A 17,845-nucleotide genomic window follows, 5' to 3' on the forward strand; every position below is an offset into this window, starting at 1 on the left:
CAGCTCTACTTCTCTGACAGCAAGCATTATGGACCTCTTGAGTCTTTGATTTTTCTTCTGAAGGAGTCTGTAGAAGTACTTACAGACTGCAGGCCAACTTTGTGTACCTCCTAATCGGCAACCTCAGGGCCTAAAAAGTGAAGTCAAGGCGAAAGTACTTTGAACCTGTATTTTATTTAATGGCCAGCAGGAGGCGACTCTCCTGGCTGCAAAAATAAGTTAATTTCTATGGCAGTTAATAGAAAAATTACCCTACTTCTCACTTGATTTTTTACCTTAGTAAAAATGTTATCTTATTATTGACATGTTGCCACCACTGTGCAATGTGTGTTTTCGTCATACAACTTTGAGTCTTGCATTGTGGTTATATGTCATCATAGCTAACTGAAACATTTTGATTGCTTAAAAATGTCTTGTTCAGCATTCAGTTGGACTAAAAGACACTCTTAGGAGTCTGCTGTTCATTTTGAATAACGATTGCCCCATGCTAACCAAGATAGCTTACACTTGTGTCATTCTGGCTCCCAACTCGTTTTGTGTATGTGCTGGTTGTAGAATGCGTGAATGGCAATGGCTAAAAACCAAAATGGTGATTGCCAAAATAAAGAAGTCAAGGCTTTAACACTGGAGTCCAAAAACAAATGGCTGACATCACAGTGGCGCCATCCATTATTTTTTAACACAGTTGACTTGGTTGCTGTCTTTTTATTTTTTTAGTCTTTATTTCAAACTATTAAATATATATATGAAAATCATGCTCATCCAGATAAAGATTTGAGAAAATAAAATAAAAAGTAGAGCCACACAGAAAAGGACAACAAAAAACAAACAAAAGCACAAAGTAGCAACATAAAATGAATAAATGATGTCTTGTTTGCTGCTTTGTCTGTTATGAACATTGTTGTCATTGCCGCATTGCATTGTGGGATATTTATGCCAGCCTAGTGCCCAGTGTTTGCATGCTGAAATATTTAAGGGGAAATGGTATCCAACTCAGTTGGGAGGTTTCAGTCAATAAAAAAAATTAACATATACTGCATCTTAATATGGAATTACAGACTCAGGCTAATATGTAAGCTTTACCCTATATAAGTCTTTCCTGATATGAATATTGGAACACTTACAGCACTGTAAAAGCAACACAACATGTACAGCCAGCTCATAAAAACAAAGCTCAGCAAGTTGTCACTGTGCTTCAGACTAAACAGTTTCCATTACAGTCGCTGCATGTCTGACCTGTTTATGTTGTGTCTGTGAATCTTGCATTCTTGTCTTTGTGTATTAATATTTTTGAGAGGAATTGGCATTCTAAAAAGGTAACAAGAAGAAGCAGACTTGGAGTTTCTTCAAGTGAGTGTGTTTTATTCCTTGATCAAACATCTGTCAGTTGTCTGGCCTTGCTAAAGTAAACATAGTTGTTTAAGTGAGATTGTATACTGGAAGCGCTGTGTCTTTTGGGAATGAGAGACAGCGAGGTGAACAAACATTGACACTGAGCTGTTTGAAGTTATATTTGGAAGTGTGGTTTAGATGTATTTTAACGTGACTGCGCACACACACGCACACACACACAAACACACACACACACACACACACACACACACACACACACACACACACACACTAACACACCATCCTACTGGTTAGAGCCATTTATTTCTCTTTGTTCTGAAGTATACAGTAGCAGTCCTTTGGGAAATAAGTGCAGTTCTTAATAGAGAACTAAGGTCTTGTAACACTTAAACAGTTTGAAATTCCAGCTACATGAATCCATCACAACTCTATATTTTTTACAGGTTGTGATGCATTTAAGTAAAGCATCTGGGGGCTGATTTTGGAATCTGTCGAGACACACTCAGAGATTTATGTGCAAGATGTGTACAAAGAACTATTATGGAAATAATGTCTGCTTTTTTAGTCCACGGAAAGTGATTCAAGCTGCATAAAATATGCTTTAAGGGGATAAATAAATCGACTGCATTTAGTTATCAAATCAAATCTGCTATCTTCTTTCAGCTTGTGGGTGTGATGCTGTCTTGTTAACATCATTTTCATGGATATTTCAAAAAGTACTTAGGATGGACATTTTAAGGCTTCCTCCCTTGAATGTGTGAAAATGTTATAAAGGTGTAAAAAAAAAATGTCTCCATAATTTAAATAACAATGATTTCTCATGCCTGTAAATAGCTTTGCTACTGTAGCAATCTTTGGCTCCAAACACATGCAAATGTATTTGTCTGCAATGTTCTGAACTGTCAAAAACGAGTCAACACAGTTGCCAGAATAAATGTTGGCTTTGTTAGTTTCTGCAACCCACAGATGGCTTTTAATCTCTATATATTTGAAGTAAAAATAAGTTACTTATGAATGTGTCTGAACAGCTGCACAATGTTCTCATAGTGACATGTGACTATTGCTGCTAAAAACGTCCTGCAAACACATGAGAGCTGCAACATGTTGTAAACATTGAAAACACACACACACACACACACACAAAATATTGGTTAAAGAGGAACTAAAACCGCCAAACCACTTTTTTTTTGCTGAAAAGCTATATATATTGGTCTTTCTAGTGTTGCTGTCAGGTCTAAATCGCAACGTATTTGAATTGTGCTTATTGTGTTATAAATATGCATGGAGGCTGCCCCCTACTGACAGAAACCAGGCTATTGCAATTTCATTTTGTTATTTGCTGATCTGGAGGCAGCATCTAAGCATTAAAACCACTTGCTTAAGGTTCAGTAAAAACAACAGGGTTAGGCTTTAAAAAAGGCTTTTTTTCCATACCTATCTTCCAACAACATTAAAAACCGCTACTTCTGGACAAAATGTCTTACACCAGGATGTGAACACTGGTCTCCTGCTTTAAAGTCCTGGGTTTGTTGATCCCATTCACCTGATGGCAGACCTACGCGTCTTTACACATCATATTGCTTAATTTCTGCTAAAAACCAATATGTGACTGTGTTTAGAGTCACCAATAGGTGACTCTAAATTCCCCGCAGGAGTGAATGAGAGTGTGAGTGGTTGTCTGTCTCTATGTGTCAGCCCTACAATAGTCAACCTGTCCAGGGTGTACCCGCCTCTCGCGCAATGTCAGCTGGGATCAGCTCCAGCTCCTGCGACCCGAGTTTGCATAAGCGGTTAAGGATAATGGATGAATGAACTTCCCTCTAGTGGTTAAAACCCTGCTACTGCTTTTGGCTGATCTGGGGGTAGGTTTTTATATCTGAAGGCAGAAATCCCTAAAAGGGGCAATGCTCATTACAGTTAAGCACCAAAACTACTTGGTTAAGATTAGCTAAAAAATAACAGGGTCAGGCTTTAAAAAAAATGCCTGTTCCAGACATATCATCCAACAACTGGACACAAAACCACGACTTCTGGACAAAACTTCCGACAATCGAAACATCATAATGCTTTGTTTCTGCTAAAAAACAATATATATGGGTATTTCTAGTGTTGTTGGTTGATTCAGGTCCAAATCTTGACATTTTAGTGCAAGTATTTGAATTCTGCGTATGGTGTTATAAATATCCATGGGAACTGCCCTCCTCTGGTTGAAACATGGCTATTGCAATATCGCAGACATAACTTCTAACAGCAGGACACAAAACCACTACTTCTGGTCAAAACTTTAAACAATGGGACGCAAACGCCAGTCTCCTGCTTCAATGTTGTGGGTTTGTTGGTCCATCCCACCTGACGGCAGACCTACATCATATTGCTTTGTAACCGGACAAAGAAAAACTTTGCAGATTAACTTATCTATGGTTTGCAGAAATGTATAATTTTTTTTCACTGGCAACCTTGGCTGCACTTGTGCTACCATTAATGCTTTTACCTAAGTATTGTCAAGTATAATAATTATACTTACACTAAGAAAGTAGCATAGAATAGCAAAAAATGTTCCCGACCTTTTCTGCCCACTATATTGCACTCTACATATACAACATATACATCACATATCAACTCAAGCCATGACAGTGAGTTGTGTGTATATGTGTCTGTACTTGTAAATCGGTGACTAACTGTGTGAGATAGGCAAGGTCGTACCCTCCTATCATCAAATAAAACAAGACTGTCAGAGTGACAGAGTGCTTAGCACAGCATGATGGAATAGAGCTACATACCAGACTGTCAGTCGGTAAATGCTTGTGTGAATGTGTGTGTGTGTGTGTGTGTGTGTGTGTGTGTATGCATGAATTAACATTGGTGCCAAAGTGTGTGCTCCTATACAGAAATAGCTTGTGATCGCGATCATGCTTTCAGCTTTGCTCCCTTTTTACACAATGCACAAGTGTTAAGTAACGGCTCTTTGCATATTGTCCTATAAAAGGATTTACATAGCAGCTCAGATTGAAGTGATAATGTAGCAGTTACTGATCCTGCCTGGTGTTATGAGCTGATTGTGATAATGCGTGAGCCTCATTAAGAGATCAGCGTGGTGCGATCCAACAGGGGCAGGTAGGGAGACAGGATCTGGGGTCTGACGGCTGAGCTTAAATAAGGAATGAGCCATATGCTGCCACCTCATTAGCATACTTTGACATACCATACTGTAGCACTGTTGTGGAGGCTGCTGCAGACAGACTGAGAGATGAGCAGGTTGCTTAGAAGAGGGATGGAACAGAGGGGAGGAGAGAGTGCAACTCAGACGAGACAGAGAAGAGAGGGCCCGATGGAAACATTAGACGTGGCGAGAGAGAGAAAGTGAGACATAGAGATAAAAAATAAACACAATAGGGGGACTCCAATTTAATTTTTTTTCCCTTTGTACTCTGAAATGCATTAATTCGGCATGCGATAAAATCTTTCTGTTCTATTGTATTTGCAGTAAGGAAAGAAAAAAAAAGATAGCCCTGAGGGAGCTTCTGGGATAATGCAGCTGTCTTAAGTAATGTTGGCGGGAAGAGACCAGGACTCAGACAGAGTTTAGATGTCAATTAGCAGAGTTGGAACGTCAGTCAGTCATGACCTTGAGTGGGATCTTTGAACAATTCATTCATTCACTGGAGCTCACCGGAGATTTGTTTGGTATGTTTTGTGTGGAGGTTTTGTTGTTAATTTCCCCTGATGTCCAACAAGATTTGCTTTAGTTCTCAAAAAATGTCCCAAAAAATCCATCATGGCTCAACAGCTATTGCAAAAAGGCAACAATTTTCTGTTATCAAAGAAACAGTTTTCCATAATTCCCTTCATAATGCACAATCAAACAGGCCAAATCAGCCGGACCCGGCCACCAAAAAATGGCAAAGCTTCAAATTTATAAATTAGAAATCAACGGCTAAAATCAGGCATTTTTTCGTATGAAACTACACACTGAATATTAAAGCCTAGGGAGCAGCCAATAATCCATGCTATACTGTAAATTACTCAATGCCATATTTCTACATAAATGACAGCACTGCCTCATCGATAGTTTTTGCTGAATGGTTCAAATAGTCAGATCGTAGTGTTTGCCCCCAGGGTTCAGGAAAAAAAGAGATGACCATGCACCCTGCCTGTCAGGTCCTCTCAGAGAGGAAAATAAGGATGCAGGGAAAGAGTATAAGGGAACTGTATCTGTGTATGTTGTAGAGTGGGAGCATAAGAAAGACAAATCTACAGTAATGAGTATAGGATGCAACCCAAGTTTTCTTGGCTGATGTTAATGTAGTATATTAGGTGCTGCTGACATCACTGAAATCACACAAACATAAGGAACAGCATCCTGTAGGGCGTAATGACTCATAGATCACACATAAATAAGTCTATTTTTTCCTTTTTTATGTGAAGATACATGAGGGGAAGCAATGGAGGTTTCTTGGAAGCTATTTAAACACACTGTCATGTGTTTATTATAGGCCTATAAAGTGTGCTAGATCACCTATTTAGCTTATAGTGCAGAGTGTTTGCTCTACAGCGCTGGCCATTATATCAGCACAGAGACAATAAATACCGTAGCATGTAGTAAAATATGGAGATTGGGTTTAAGTGAGGGAATTCTGATTGAGGCACAGCTGTGTATCCTGAGTGGAGCTGTGGTGGGTGGAGTGAGCAGTAATCACTGCAGCTATGAGTCTGTCAATCAGGGAAAACATGACCCTAAACAAACCTCCCTTAAAGTGAGACCATGGAACTTTTGTAGGAAGAAATAACACAATCTTGAATGTAAAAAGCAATCAAATGCACCAGTTCTCCATTCAATACACTACAGCCTTATTTGGGCTGGTATGACCATTTGTTTATGGTGGCAAACGTTAGATGGGAGCTTATCTACTGTATGTTCCCCGGTTCAGTATTCTATTAGCAGTTATTGGTGCTCCTGTTGGGTTTCATGTTATATTTCAGAAATATTATCCAGTTAACACTAACATATCTCCTAATCTTAACCTGCCAGGAGAAGGGAATAGTTCATTGTTAGGCTTTCTCACCTTAATCTGGCCCTTGATCTTTTTTCCTAACCTTAACCTGAAATAGCTACTATTTATTTCCTAACCCTAACAATGTCTAATTATTATTTCACCCTTTTCCATACTTTTATTAATTTTCCTCTCTTTTAATTGGTTGACTAGGTCTTATTATTTAAATTAAGGGATGAAATATGTTTGGGAGTAGTTCTCCAAATGGATTGTACCTGTGCCAGTACAATTTTATGATTCTCAGACTGGTGGTTATCGTCCACTAACCTAATCCTATTATATTAAAATTATATTAAGTGAACAAAGAGCTGGGGGAAATCTTTTTCATGTTTCCATAATATCCTATACAGAGCTGGAGAACAGCGGCCCCTAGGAACAGGACTAACCTAATTTAGATGGACACTGTGTAAGTGATATTTGTCAGTACATTTCCTGGCTTTAAGACTCTTGTTCTACTTTTGATCCTGTTACACCTCATATTTTAAGCCTGTCTTCAAAAATGTTTATTCCATTCCAACTAAACTGCATTCTCAATTACCTTGCGAGGGAAATATGTTTCCCCTCCTGGACTACTATTGCAGTTTAAAACGTGTGGTTAACATTGTGAAATATAATAAAACTACTTGGTTAGGTTTAATAAAAGATTGAGGTTTGGGTTAAAATAAGTACGCTTGTTTACAGAACATGCATTAAAATGAGTCATCCTTGACTTTTGGTTTCACAAAGGTCACAAACATCGATCTCTGGGTTAAAAATCCCATGTTTCTCGACCAGACCTCCTCCCTTTTACAAAAGTATTTGAGAAAACATCAAAAGCAAATGTAATCCGAGGGAAAATACATTCCCCAAGACGTCTTTGACAATGCAGTTTTGTTGTATGGGAACATAATTTCTAGCAGACCAGGCTGACATTTAAGCTTCTCACGGATAGCCATAAACCTGGCGTCTTTAAAGCAAGTGTAAGAGTAGTTTTCACTTCAATAGACTCTGAGTCAGTAGACTACTATGTCCTCTAGTGTCTATTCGAGGGACTAATAGGAAGCGAAGAGAAGAGACATTAGTACAAGTTGATGTGGATGGTTGTCAGAGGAAATTGGTCAGTATTTCACCACTGCCATAACTCACGCCCTGGAGACTGTCTGAGCACAGAGGTAGGAAGGATGATGGCAGATAGGACATAAAAGAAAAAAGCTGTCATTACTAGGCCCCGAGCCCGTTCAAAACACACACAAACACATACACACACAGGAGAGCAGATTGGACAAAACAAAAATCTATATCATCACAGAAGCATATGCTACAGTAAATGTGTGTTCATATGTGCTTACAGACCCATGCTGTCACACACACACACTAAAATATGTATACACACAAGCCCCTCACTCAGATAAAGTAATCCTCTGGGCATGTGGTGGTCCACCTGTTTCAGCAAAGAGAGATTTCAAATGCCATTTAAACACAGCCTCACGGCTTAGGGTAATGTCTTCTATTATTACTATTTTATTTGTTAAAAGGAAGGGACTAAAAATGACCATGGCATAAATAATGAATGAGAGTAGATATATCAGAGTGCAGTGTAGAGCTGCATTATCAAATGGTGCTTTTATCAGAAGTACTGCAATCACTCTCAAATATTCAATTCAGCTAAGAACTGAAATGTAAAAGTTTTAGATTGAATGTACGATTGTGTGCATGTTGTATCACTCCTTTAGAGGCTTGGAGTGCCTTTTGAGCATTTTGAGTGTACGGTATAGGCTTTTCAGTATCTCTATCTGGCTCACAGGCTCTTCAATATTTCATCTCTGTTAGTTTATTGGTTTGGAAAAAAAGAAAATCCAGGATGGATGTTTTTTGCAGTTGTGTCTTATCTGTAACTGTTTTGTCATGCAGGGAAATGGAAAACTTCAGAGTACAATCTAACTTTTGTTCAGAACATAATTGTTTTCATAATGTTTACATTGCCTGTACTGTGTGGACTGTGAGTTTATTCAGATGTCTATTGACTTTTTAATTTACTTTCTGGGACAAGAATGTCTGTTTGTGCCCTCATTAACTGGCTTGAGGAGACAGTTTATTGTGGTGCAGAGGAAAGCTTGGCTGTCTACCACTAGCATTACTGCAGGTAGTGTCAGACATGTCCTTTAGGATATTAAGGCCATTAGCTGGAGGTTATGTGAGGAAAGGTTACAGCTGTGCGAGGGCTGCTTCAGGGACATTCACTGATTTTATATATATTATCTCTGTTGCATGCACAGACACACAGATAGGACACTGTTATTAGAGCTGTAGCCCTATGTTTGGATGTTTTACACCTCATTATATTTTTCCATTGAAGCTTAAGCAGTCTGATTCGCTATATTTATATGCAAAAGACATGCTGTTTCTGTTGTACAACAAAGTTTATATGCTAGTCAGATTATACCTTGCATCAAGAGTTGTACATGGAACCCAAACAATGTAGCCTGCTGACTTCAGTGACCCCCTGCTGTTTTCATGTTTCATAGTGTCATCATGAATCATGTGTTTTTGAGTGAAATGTGTCAACAACTACTGGATGGATTACCATGAAATTTTCCATTCTTGAATGGATGACCCCCCTAAGGTTTCTTCTTAGCAATACCAGATGGCTAATACTATGCTTTCCCCATTAAATACCTGCAAAATGAATGACAGCATCATCAAGCCCTAAATTATCACGTTGGCATGCCTACATGCTAAACCAACATGGTAAACATTACACCTGCTAAACATCAGCATGTTAGCATTGACATTGTGAGCTTGTTAGCTTGCCAACAAGATTGTACAGTTCACGGTGGTAGAAAAGGCTGCAGTTTCGTTGAATTTAGGCTGCAAAACCACTGATCTGGGTTTATGACAGAACACTTCCTGGTTAGGTGTTGTAAAAGACAGTTTATAAAGTAAATAAATGTATGGAAATTAAGTAGATATGAGGGTATGGTGACTACCGGATGACATAGTTGCGTAAAAACGTGATGCACAAAACACGAGGCACGGATGTTCTGTGGTGTTTAAATCGTATTGTTTACTTTTGTTTTCACACGGGACACGAACCCCGTTCTCCTGGGTAAAAGTTCAACCTTTGTTCGACCCATCCACTCGTCCCAATAAAGCAACTATTAAGTGGCTTATTTTGGTTTCATTGGAGTGTCGAATGATTAAGATATATATATATAATTATGCCTATAAGTGGTTTTCTTTCCTTTTGTCCTGCCACACTGCTGCTGGTGTGATACTAAGTCTTTCCATGCACAGGGTCTTTGTCATGCACATGGCAGATTAGAAAAAAAAATGTTCAAAAAGCCTTAGCAAAAATCTACCTGTGTTAATCTGACTGCTCTTAATCCCATAACCCAATAAGGAAAACCTGGTTTCTTGTTTATATTGGTAAAAAAAAAAAAAAATCAGGTTTATGCTGAAAGCCTAGAATAATCTTTTCACTTAAGTACATGTAAATGTAGGAAATGGTGTCTACATGTGTGAGAGGGAGAGAGAGAGAGAGAGAGAGAGAGAGAGAGAGAGAGAGAGTTTGTGGATGACTGTGTTTCTCCTTCTGTTCTCGTTTGTGCTCCGAACACATCTGTCTTTCTGATAGGATTATAAAACATTCACCAACAGATGTTTGCAGTCCCCCTTTGAAGATAGTAATTCTGCTGACTGCTGTGGATTTATGAGTGCTTTCATCAGACAGTGTTGAATTTGTCACCATATCATCAATATTCTTAACAATGTAATCAAATTGTTAGCTATTCCTCTGCCTGTCTGTTTTGATCTATGTTAAATCTATGAAAGGAGGTCGCTTTTGGAGCTGATGTTGTTAGCCTCAACACGCATGTTTTTCTTTAATTTTTTCATTATTCTCTGTAATTCTGTCCCTCATGGCTGATGTATTAATCACCCTCTGAAGATGTTACCAGTTATCTTCAGTTAGTCAGTATAGACCAGCGGTACCAAGTGACATCTGCTGCCAAAGCAGCAAACATATAAACATAGTGTGAGCACAGTGTGTACATGCCAGGAGCTAACAAGCTATTGGCACCTTTCCTATTTTCCACCCAGTCACATGCCAGATTATAAATCTCCCCCAATCAGCTTCGGAGTGCTTGTGTTGTTTCTTCCCTGTGTTCTGGTCTGTCAGTCAGGGTGTCCGTCTGTGCACGCTGTGGGCTCCCAGTAGTTGACAGAAAGCCTGCTGAAAAGCTTAAGGCAGCTTGTTAAGTAGCCTTCATCTACTGCAGAGATTACAGGGAGCTTAATGTGATCATGCCAATGCAACAGCCCTTTAGCAAGTGTTGGGAGAGATGGTTAAGGATCAGAGATTTTCTTCTTGTTCACCCATTTGACCATCACACTTGATGTTATTGTTGAAATAGTTTTCCTCAAAATCTAGCTCACTTTTTGATTTTTTTGACCTGTTGTGTACTGTGAGTAATTGTATTTACATATGGAGAGTTTATTTGCAGAAAAAGATTACCAAAAAACAACAACTGTTTTTTGTGTGTCCAATCAAGGCATTATCAATCAAATTGTTGTTGGGCGGTTTTGATAAGATAGCTCTCTCTGTCTCTTGAATTTTTTTGTTTTTGTTTTTGACAAATGGCTTTTTTATGAAAAAAGAAACTAGTGTTGTTTTATTCATTTTTAGAATGACATTTATCTGATTTTGCGGAGAAATCATGTCGCTCTTCTTTTTTTTTCATTCGTCATTCTTGTCGCTTTTAAGTAGCACTTTTTGCCACTATAGAAATACTTGCAATGCATTAAAAGCACTCATAAATATTCACAATGCTTTATGATTACACATAACACATTTTAAAGCATTTTATCAGGTTATTATTAGTTGTATTAATATAATAATAATAATAATAACAATAATAATAAAATAATATACTCATAATTATTATTATTTCATAATCGTTGTCACTAAGTAACTTTTTTGCAAGAATCATAGTATATTATAATTATCATTGTTGTAATACATAAATAATATATATATAATATATAATCTTTTTAGAATGTATTATAATGCTATAATAAATAACTATCAGTTGTCAATGGGTACGTTAAGTGAAGCAATGAAATTCCTGAGGTAAAGGCAGATAAAATACATTATAAACTGGTTAGAAGTCACTATAAATGGCCAGTATTCACCCTAAGTAAAGTGAACAAAAATGTCATTAAATCTTTATGCAGGAACAGTCTATAAAGCATTGTTAAAAAAATAAAAATAAAAATAAAAATAGTATGCGTTGTACACGTCATATCTGAAATTGCTTTTTGATGATGTCAACTGAATGACATCTACAGTCCACTAATGCAATGTACAAATACTTGCGCCTGAGTGCCTTGATAGCTTTAATTATATAGTGCTATAAGCAGAGTACAATGTACAATTGATGCATTATGTGTGTCATAGAAAGTGCCTCCAATTTTTATTTCCTTTCCATTTTTTTTTCTTTGACAAGCTGCACCGAGGTTGCAGTTCTGGAACACAGGTCTGACTTTTCCTGACGAACTGTCACAGGGTTCCCCTGACTGGGGAGGAAGAGTACATGAGACTTTTTACTGTCAATACTTAGTTTATGGCGCCTTGCTGACACAGACACTCTGACAAAACCTGTTACAGCAACCGCTCTCCCTCCTCAAAGGTATTTTCCTTCATCTGTACAGCCTGTCTCCCTTTGTGCTGTACTATGTTACCATGCGGCAATAAAAAAAGGCTGGTGCAGAAAGTAGGGTGAGAAGAAAGTCAGATATGGGATGCTCAACATTAGCTGTTCAACTTGGCAACTTTCAGGTTCAATGAGGACAGAGAAATGTGCATAATATGTCATTAATAATTGTATATTTCTGTGACTGGAGATAATTTGGTGTGTCTTTAATAGTGTCAAAAAACAAACAAACATGTCTAGCCAGTATAATGATTGTGCATAAGCTTGCTTTAGTAAAGAAAATGGATGTAATTAACTGGAACATGAATAGAAGGTGAGACTATAGGACATACATTTAGTAATTACTGGTTTGCCAGCTGCTTCTTCTGGATTGATTTCTTTTGTAACTCGTAAACAACAGTCGCCATATTGTGAGCTACCACAATGAAACAATTCTGTGTACAGTTTCTTTATGATGCGTTTTCTTACAGTAAATATGTGCCGCTACAGAAACGTTGAAGGTAATTCTAAGAAAAAAGTTGCCTCTGAGAGATGGGTTGTTTAGGCTTTGTGGAGCATGTAGAACAGTGTGTATAAAGAATTAATTACCCAAGAGCTGCAAGGAAAAGGGATAAAATAAAAACACTGCAATATGGAGAAAGGCTGATGGAGAGTGTCAGAGCTACAAGATGAGAGGAACCCGAAACCATGGCTCTCCCAGAATCATCTTTTATTTTTACTGTTGCACACAGATGGTGAACACACAAAAATAGTTTGTGACACAATACAAAAGCACAAAAAAAGGATGTTCTGATTCTGTTTTTTTTTTTTTTTTTTTTTTTTGGTCTAACCATGATGTGAGTTCTTTAATATTGGAGTTGATACTAAAATTTACTTCAGTGTGTATAACAATAAGATGCTCTAACCTAACTAATGAAAAAACTATTTATGATTTGATTTAAATAATAGGCCTATACCAGCTGTAACAACTGAACACTACATGGTGCAGTTATGTAAAGCACATAAGTTTAACCGAGTGGCTAAAAATAATGACTAAACAGTTTTAATGAATAGCTAAAAGTAAAAGTTAGCTTAGGTGTTGCTCAAGCAGCTGAAATGGTTAGTTAAAAGTAATGGATAAACAGGATATAGTTAGCTAGTATTTGGTTGAACATTAGCTTAAAATATTGCAGTGGCTGAAATGGTTAGCGCAAGGTAAAATAATTAGTGAACAGTAATAACAGCTAATTATATTAAGTAAGTCACCGTAAAGTATAACATTATAGCAGCTGAAATGGTAAAGTAATTTATTAACACCGATAGATAAATTGTTGAACGTTAGCTTAGCTTAAAATATTTCATCATGGTTAGCTCAAAGTATCGACTAAACATATAAAATAAATAGCTAATTAGCAGTAATGATAGCAAAGTAAATAGATACAAATTTTAGCATATAGTGTTATAAATCAGCTCAAATGTTAAGCTAACTGAACAGTTTAAATTATAACTGCATTAATAGATAAACTGTTAAAACATTCAGCTTCACTCCAAGTGGTAGTTGTAGTAGAAATATACTAGGCCTTGTTGACCAAACCAAACTAAATACTGACAGTTTAGCTGTATGAAAATATTTTCTTTTGTACAAAGATTTACTTTTACATTTATTTGTAACATACATTGGACATTGATGAAGGGATCCTTGAGTTAATCTGACAGGGTTATGGGGGTACTATAAAAAAGGTTTGAAACCACCATGTAACCTACACTGCTCTTTACTAAAGATAATTAGCAACATAGTTTAGTGAATACACACTTTTCCCACGAGTATGTAGGCTACAGTGGAATCCAGACACATTTTACATAATTAAGGAGTCCAAGTCCTTTTTTTTTTTTTTAAATACATTTCACATCAACCGGCATGTCTGTATGGGGTTCCATTAGCTATTATTATTGTTTTCTACTGGCATACTAATGGAAACACAGGCTGTGGTTGTCATTGATTTCACGGGTCAGATTTGGATGGTCCTGTACTTTATGTTGTGAATCACTGACCTTGCTCAACCCTTTTAATGCAATGTCTGTTGTGTTTCAACTGCAGCTCTTAGTATGTGTATTGCGAAAACTTCACCTACCCCACACCCAAATAGAACAATTCTGTCAGCTTCTGACCTTGACAGAAACGGCTTTGATGTCAGGCACTGCCCTCTAGCCAGACACTGTGTGTAAGGATTTGTCAGCTGGGATGTTAAACCACATCCCAGTGGAAACTGTGTTTGCGACAGTGTGTGTGTTGGAGGTGGGCTGAGGTGACATACTAGCCAAGGCTCTATAAAACACAAGTATTTGAGCCACAGTATAAACATGTGCAACTGTAAAAGTGTACTCAATGCACATTTATAGACAGATACACTCTGAAATGGGCCTTTGACTTTTGTTTCCTTAAAGGTGAAATTGAAAAGCTGCTGTTTTGTGGTGCTAACGGTCTTTTAAAAATCCTCTTTGCCCTTTTTCTTTTTACCACTGTGCTGACCAGTGTAGAGAGCAAGTTATTTATGAGCAGCCATAGTGTAAGAGTCAGAGCAGATTGTACTTTCTGCTTATCTGCCTCTTGGCTGCATATTTCTGAATGTTCTTCACTTGCATGTTATCAGTGATAAAACAGGCCAGAAGCAACAGAAAATTCTCATGTTGCCCACAAACTTTAACATTAATATTAACACCCACACGCTTATACAATCCTGCATGTACACTACGGACATACAATTTCAGACACAAACACGCACAAACCAAGTATATGGTGCTTGTGCTAAAATACAAAACCCACACATTTATTTTGACCTTTTTTGGCTTTCCCTGCAGACACATGCAGACATATGCCATTTCTCATATAACCTCTTGACAATGTCAGGAGATTGTCCATATCAGACCTTTTCTCTCTTACTAAAAATACTCTGTTTGGTTGAGGTGAGTGGTGCTTGCACCTGGGTAGAGCATGCAGGAGGCAGGACATGATGTAGATTTCACCGTGGTCCATTTGCCGATTCCTAATTTGGTTATTTATTTGCAAATTCACAAAAAGATTGTGCAACTTTTGCGTCCGTTAAATGGGCACAAACGAGACTAAAAGAAATCTTGTGACTATTAGGGAACCAAAAAGGATTAAAATGCATCCCTGACTGCACTGCTGAGGAAATAGCATCTCAGTGCTCTTGTACTACTTTCACATGCAACATATTACATCGGGCAGTATGCATGTATTTGGTACGAAATTGGCCCCTTTCTATGCAAATAAGTGTCAGTGCAAAAAACGGTCCAATTCATGAAGATTAGCTCTAAATGCCACACTCATTTAAAGGGAAATTATTAACATCTTCAAAGAGTTTGTGGAAACTGAGCTTAAAATTATTTTTGGGATGCAGTCACAGGATGCAGACAGTTGTGCATCATAAAGCTCTCCTACATGTATTTTCTTAACAAAAGAAAGAAGAAAAAAGTTGTTAAAAAAAGGTTATTATGTTAAAAAAATCAACTAATTATTTCTGCTGTTACCATCCAAAATCGGCTTACATTTGGAACGTATGGACGAAAGGTGCACTCTGGCTCCAGGGCTGATCCCCTTGGTGTCCACTGCTGTCCGTGCACTGGGAGTGTATTTCTGGCTTCACCCTTCACGATTGACGCATTGGCCTCAAGTGCATTACTGTGCCACATGAATAATTGCAAACCAGATGCAAAAGAAGAGGGAAATTGCTCTTTGCTCCAAAACCTTATGCCCGTTTTTACACAGTAATATGAAAAGTGCAATATCTTTGTGAATTTGATCTTAAGACAGGCGATAGGGTTTGCATATAATGTGCAATTCATGGTTCTATGTATAAACAGCGGTAAGTAATTCTTCGTTAATTTGCCCCATAGTCAGTTTGTCACTCCTTGAATTTGTCTGAAAGTTTTGTCATTGATCGCTTACCAACGGAAGTTCCTAATTTCCTCAACATTTTCACTGCTGTCCTAATGTAAATGAGCCTTCTTCTCTATGCTTGGATGTTTGTTTTTAATCAAGCAGCATGTTAAAAACCTCATAAAACACTCGCTTGCTGGAAAACAGCAATCTGCTCTATTCACACACTGGGTCAATCAGACATTACACAAACTTTGCACTGGGGATCAGACCAGATAAAGTCCACTTAATGTCCGGTCTCATAAACCTCTCCTCCGGGAAATGTCTAGATAAGTTCATGGTTGTGTTCATGTGTGAAAGTACACGTGCAGCATCACAACAAGCATGCATCCAGATAGCTTCATGGACACGCATGAATACAAACAAAGAACAGACACACTTGTATGTATCACACGTATATTGCCCCTCCAGTAACATTAGTCATCCACTCCCAAAATCCCATTCTTATCTCAACCCTCCAATTTTGACCACTGCTTTCCCCTCTCGAAACACGTGAAAGAAAATGATTGGAGTCTCTGAGCTCCATGTCTCCGGGGAACACACACACAGGTACTGACCTTCAGGGTCAACATGCAATTAAACCTCAGAGGAGCTCTCCAGTCTTACAAGGATGCTAGACATGGAAGGAGGCAGGGCCAGAAAGACAAGAGTGTTAACCTAAATCTGAACTGAACTGTTTGCTGGTTAACCTGCTGCTGTAGAGTACCGCTTCATGTGACCACTGGTCAATTTCTCCATGCTGCAGTGATTCACAGTAGCAGGTACCACTGGTAGGCCGGTGATTCACGTATTCTGTCAGACAAACACTAGGGAGAGACGTCAGCTGAGGCAGGAAAGCCAGCATGAAGGATGTCTGCTTGGTTTCAATAAGACTAAATCTAAATTTATCATCTGAGGATTGTTTCCTAATTGTGTTTCTTGTATAAATGTAGATGGTGTCTATATGTATGAAAGCATACTGCTTTTCATTTGTATTCTTTCCATCTCCAGTCTCCCAGACATCTGCCATATGTCAGGTGGCTACACAGTATGTATGCAGTCAGACGGGCTTTGATTTTTTTCATCGCTGCTATAATTTGTGCATTACATTGTTCTGAATTGCCATAACCGATTTGAATAGAAAGTAGGGGTTTGAGTTATCGTTGGCTAAAATATTTTCATAAACACTGACTGACTTGACTGTCTTTGGTGTACATTTCTAGAAAAAAATCAAAGATTTTTCCTGAAGTTTCTTGTGATTTATGGAGTCGAGAGGGCACTTTTCGCAATTGTCTTCCCTCCTTAACTGCTGCTAATACAGCGAGTGCCAGGGGAGAGAGGAAAAAATAATTAGGGATGGATGAAAAGGAAACCTCCACCTCATTTTTAACACAGCGTTATCAATTTGCAGTATTCTCTATTTCAGCTAATTTGAATGTCGGGGCAAGGAAGGGTAAGAGGAAGGAGGGAGTGAGATAAGGAGGCTGGAAGGTCATTATTTCAAGGGGAATTTAGTGACATGAATGTTGTAATTTTTTCAACCAGCAGTTGGCCTCCACATTCAAGACAGTTGTGCTTTATACTGCAGTGCCTTTACCACAGAGTTTGACATAAATCACACCAGTTAACCCAGGCAATCAGTACAAAACACAACAGGGGCTGACTCCTTCACAGTCCTTGAGTGCCCTGCTGACATATCAGTAACATGATGACGGTGCATTGTTTGCACGGGCAAATGCCAAAGCCTTTTGTTACCAAGGTCTTTTGATTAGTCTAATCAGGACACCATTGCAGTAATAGTCTTATTAACAAGATATTGGCCCTGCTGAGTCACA

General features: G+C 38.2%; 1 protein-coding gene across 2 annotated transcripts in view; it reads left to right on the forward strand.

Annotated features, from left to right (window-relative positions):
* fibcd1b (fibrinogen C domain containing 1b) overlaps positions 1–17,845 on the forward strand; it is a 141,664-nt gene that overhangs the window by 69,250 nt on the left and 54,569 nt on the right. The gene's annotated exons all lie outside the window — the stretch shown is intronic.

The sequence above is a fragment of the Centropristis striata genome, chromosome 19 (assembly GCF_030273125.1).
Source record: "Centropristis striata isolate RG_2023a ecotype Rhode Island chromosome 19, C.striata_1.0, whole genome shotgun sequence".
NCBI classification, from domain to species: Eukaryota; Metazoa; Chordata; class Actinopteri; order Perciformes; family Serranidae; genus Centropristis; species Centropristis striata.